Source organism: Arachis duranensis, chromosome 4 (genome assembly GCF_000817695.3).
Source record: "Arachis duranensis cultivar V14167 chromosome 4, aradu.V14167.gnm2.J7QH, whole genome shotgun sequence".
NCBI classification, from domain to species: domain Eukaryota; kingdom Viridiplantae; phylum Streptophyta; class Magnoliopsida; order Fabales; family Fabaceae; genus Arachis; species Arachis duranensis.
This window is the reverse complement of record NC_029775.3, coordinates 31775570-31780745: the sequence shown is the minus strand read 5'-3', so window position 1 is coordinate 31780745 and position 5176 is coordinate 31775570. Positions and strand designations below refer to the sequence as shown.

The window sequence follows — 5176 nt, the reverse complement described above, 5'->3', positions numbered from 1 at the left end:
ACTAAAAATTAGCTAGATCCTACTAAAAATTACCAAAAAATAATGCCAAAAAGCGTATAAATTATTCGCTCATCACAGCACCAAACTTAAATTGTTGCTTGTCCCCAAGCAACTGAAAACAAATTAGGATAAAAAGAAGAGAATATACAATGAATCTCACAATATCAATGAAACTTAGTCCTAATAGATGAGCGGGGCTTGTAGCTTTTTGCTTTTGAACAGTTTTGGCATCTCACTTTTTTCTTTGAAGTTCAGAATGACTGGCATCTATAGGAACTCAGAATTTTAGATAGTGTTATTGATTCTCCTAGTTCAGTATGTTGATTCTTGAACACAGCTACTTTATGAGTCTTGGCTGTGGCCCTATGCACTTTGTTTTCCAGTATTACCACCGGATACATAAATGCCACAGACACATAACTGGGTGAACCTTTTCAGATTGTGACTTAGCTTTGCTAAAGTCCCCAGTTAGAGGTGTCCAGAGCTCTTAAGCACACTCTTTTTGCTTTGGATCACGACTTTAACCACTCAGTCTCAAGCTTTTCACTTGGACCTGCATGACACAAGCACATGGTTAGGGACAACTTGATTTAGCCGCTTAGGCATGGATTTTATTTCCTTGGGCCCTCCTATCCATTAATGCTCAAGGCCTTGGATCCTTTTTACCCTTGCCTTTTGGTTTAAAAGGCTATTGGCTTTTTCTGCTTGCTTTTTCTTTTTCTTTCTTTTTTTTTGCTACTTTTTTTCGCTACTTTTTTCTTTCTTCTTCACTGCTTTTTCTTGCTTCAAGAATCAATTTCATGATTTTTCAGATTATCAATAACATTTCTCTTTGTTCATCATTATTTCAAGAGCCAACAATTTTAACATTCATAAACTTCACTATCAAAAATATGCACTGTTCAAGCATTCATTCAGAAAACAAAAAGTATTGCCACCACATCAAAATAATTAAACTAATTTCAAGATAAAATTTGAAATCCAAGTACTTCTTGTTCTTTTGTAATTAAGCACATTTTTCATTTCAGAGAGGTGAAGGATTCATGGAATTATTCATAGCTTTAAGACATAGACACTAGACACTAATGATCATGTAATGAAGACACAAACATACACAAACATGAAGCTCAAAAACCGAAAACAAAAAATAAATAGACAAGAAAATTAAGGAATGAGTCCACCTTAGTGAGGGTAGCGTCTTCCTCTTGAAGAACCAGTGGAACGCCTAAGCTCCTCTATGTCTCTTCCTTGCCTTTGTTGCTCCTCCGTCTCATGGAGAATGATGGAGTGCTCTTGGTGCTCCACCCTTAGTTGGTCCATGTTGTAACTCAAGCCTTCCAAGGAGGTGTTGAGTTGTTCCTAATAGTTGTGTGGAGGAAATTGCATCCCTTGAGGCATCTCAGGGAATTCTTGATGAGGATCTTCCTCATGCTCTTGTTGAGATCCATGAATGGGCTCTCTTGTTTGCTCCATCTTTTTCTTAATGATGGGCTTGTCCTCTTCAATGAGAATGTCTCTTTCTATGTCAATCCCAGCTAAATTGCATAGATGACAAATGAGATGAGGAAAGGCTAACCTTGCCAAGGTGGATGACTTGTCGGCCACCTTGTAGAGTTCTAGAGGTATGATCTCATGAACTTCCACTTCCTCCCCAATCATGATACTATGGATCATGATGGCCCAATCCACAGTCACTTCAGATCGGTTGCTAGTGGGAATGACGAAGCGTTGGATGAACTCCAACCATCCTCTAGCCACAGGCTTAAGGTCTAGTCTTCTCAATTGAACCGGATTGCCTCTTGAGTCTCTTTTCCATTGAGCTCCTTCCACACATATGTCCATGAGGACTTAGTCCAACCTTTGATCAAAGTTGACCCTTCTAGTTTAGGGGCGTGCGTTTTTCTTGCATTATTGGCAAGTGGAACGCCAACCTTACATTTTCCGGACTGAAATTTAAGTATTTCCCCCAAATATTGTGAGTCAATTCTTTGGATTCGGGTTCATACTTTGATCATGGTTCCTAGTGATCCATGCATTGGCATAGAACTCTTGAACCATTAAGATTCTGACTTGTTGAATGGGTTGGTAAGAACTTCCCAACCTCTTCTTCGGATCTCATGTCGGATCTCCGGATACTCATTTTTCTTGAGCATGAAAGGGACCTCAGGGATCACCTTCTTCTTGGCCACAACTTCATAGAAGTGGTCTTGATGGACCTTTGAGATGAATCTCTCCATCTCCCATGGCTCAGAGGTGGAAGCTTTTGCCTTCCCTTTCCATTTTCTAGATGTTTCTCCGGCCTTAGGTGCCATAAATAGTTATGAAAAAACAAAAAAAACAATGCTTTTACCACACCAAACTTAAAAGGTTTGTCATCCTCGAGCAAAAGAAGAAAGAAAGAAAGGGAAGAAGAAGAAAATGGAGGAGATGAAGGGAGATATGTGATTCGGACAAGAGGGGAGAAAGGTGTTTGTGTTGTGTGAATATGAAGGAGTAGTGAAGGATTTATATAGGGGTGAGGGTAGGGTTGGGTTTCGATCATTAGGGTTGGGTTTGGGAGGAAAAAGTGTTTGAATTTTTAAAGTGAGGTAGGTGGGGTTTTTGGGGAAGAGATATGGAGGTGATTGGTGAAGAGAATACAGGGAAGAGGATATGATTTGATTGGTGAGTAAGAGAGAGAGATGGGTAGGGTAGGTGGGGATCCTGTGGGGTCTATAGATTCTGAGAGGTCAAGGATGTATCATCCCTGCTCCTATTAGGCGTACAAAACGCCCTTGCTGTGCAATCCTGGCGTTTAACGCCAGATTGCTGCTTGTTTCTGGCGTTAAACGCTAGCTTTTATTCCTTTCCTGGTATTAAATGCTAGGCTGCAACCTGTTTCTGGCGTTTAACGCCAGTCTGGTGCTTGTTTCTGGCATTTAACACCAAGAATGGTGCGAGATTGGGCGTTAAACGCCCATTCTGCTACCCTTACTGGCGTTTAAACACCAGTAAGTCTCCCCTCCAGGGTGTCCTGTTTTTAATGCTATTTTTTATTTTTCTTTAATTTTTGCAATTGCTTTTGTGACTCCACATGATCATCAACCTAAAAAACAAAGAAAATAACATGAAATAACATAGATAAATAAAAATTAGGTTGCCTCCCAATAAGCGCTTCTTTAATGTCAATAGCTTGACAGTGGGCTCTCATGGAGCCTCACAGATATTCAAAGAATTGTTGGGACCTTCCAACACCAAACTTAGAGTTTGAATGTGGGGGTTCAACACCAAACTTAGAGTTTGGTTAGAGTTTGACTGTGGGGGCTTTGGTTGACTCTACAGTGAGAGAAGCTTTTCTTGCTTCCTTTCTATGGTTACAGAGGGAGATCCTTGAGTTTTAAACACAAGGTAGTCCTCATTCAGTTTAAGGACCAACTCTCCTTTGTCCACATCAATCACAGCTTTTGCTATGGCTAGGAAGGGTCTTCCAAGGATGATAGAATCATCCTCATCCTTCCTAGTGTCTAGGATTATGAAATCAGCAGGGATGTAAAGGCCTTTGACCTTTACTAGCACATCCTCTACCTGTCTATAAGCCTTTTTCATGGAATTGTCTGCCATCTCTAATGAGAATTTAGCACCCTGTACCTCAAAAATTTCCAGTTTCTCCATTACAGAGAGTGGCATTAAGTTTATGCCTGACCCCAGGTCACACAGAGCCTTCTCAAAGGTCATGGTGCCTATGGTACAGGGAATTAGGAATTTACCAGGATCCTATTTCATTTGAGGTAAAGTGTGCTGAACCCAGGTATTTAGTTCATTAATGAGCAATGAAGGCTCATCCTCCCAAGTCTCATTACCAAATAGCTTGGTATTCAGCTTCATGATTGCTCCTAAATACTGGGCAACTTGCCCTTCAACAATGTCTTCATCTTCTTTAGAAGATGAATAGTCATCAGAGCTCATGAATGGTAAAAGAAGGTTCAATGGAATCTCTGTGGTCTCTAGGTGAGCCTCAGATTCCTTAGGTTCCTCAATTGGGAACTCCTTTTTGTCCAGAGGACGTCCCATGAGGTCTTTCTCACTGGAATTCACGTCTTCCTCCTCCTTTGTGCATTTGGCCACACCAAGTAAGGTTATGGCCTTGCACTCTCTTTTTGGGTTCTCTTCTGTATTGCTTGGGAGAGTACTAGGAGGAGTTTCAGTGACTCTTTTACTCAGCTGGCCCACTTGTGCCTCCAAATTTCTAATGGAGGACTTTGTATCATTTGTGAAACTGAGAGTGGCCTTAGATAGATCAGAGACTATGTTTGCTAAGCTAGAGGGGTCTGCTCAGAATTCTCTGTCTGTTGCTGAGAGGATGATGGAAAAGGCTTGCTATTGCTAAACCTGTTTCTTCCACCATTGTTAAAGCCTTGTTAAGGCTTTTGTTGATCCTTCTATGAGAAATTTGGATGATTTCTCCATGAGGGATTATATGTGTTTCTATAAGCTTCACCCATGTAATTCACCTCTGCCATTGCAGGGTTCTCAGGATCATAGGCTTCTTCTTCAGAAGATGCCTCTTTAGTACTGTTGGATGCATTTTGTAATCCATTCAAACTCTGAGAAATCATTTTGACTTGCTGAGTCAACATTTTGTTCTGAGCCAATATGGCATTCAGAGCATCAATTTCAAGAACTCCCTTCCTCTGAGGCGTCCCATTATTCACAGGATTCCTTTCAGAAGTGTACATGAACTGGTTATTTACAATCATGTCAATGAGTTCCTGAGCTTCTGCAGGCGTTTTCTTCAGGTGAATAGATCCACCTGAAGAATGGTCCAATGACATCTTAGACAATTCAGACAGACCATCATAGAATATACCCATGGATGGTCCATTCTGAAAGCATGTCAGAAAGACACTTTTTGGTCAGTTGCTTGTATCTCTCCCAAGCTTCATAGAGGGATTCACCTTCTTTCTGTCTGAAGGTTTGAACATCCACTCTAAGCTTGCTCATTATCCCAAGAGTTCAGACTATCTTTAGGTTGAGAGTCCAACCATACTCTAGCTCTGTCTCTTACAGCAAAAGGGAAAAGCATAAGCTTGTAGACCTCGGGATTAATCCCATTGGTCTTAATGATACATGAAAACTTGTCTCTCAATAAATTTCCCTTCGGCAAGTATACCGAATTTGTTGTCAAGTAAAAACTCAC

General features: G+C 40.7%; 1 non-coding gene across 1 annotated transcript; it reads left to right on the top strand.

Moving 5' to 3' along the window:
* The first annotated feature begins 4866 nt into the window (after positions 1–4866).
* LOC127746857 (small nucleolar RNA R71) lies at positions 4867–4974 on the top strand. The gene has a single exon (XR_008008669.1). It is a non-coding gene; the product is annotated as a small nucleolar RNA R71 (small nucleolar RNA).
* Positions 4975–5176: the final 202 nt, after the last annotated feature.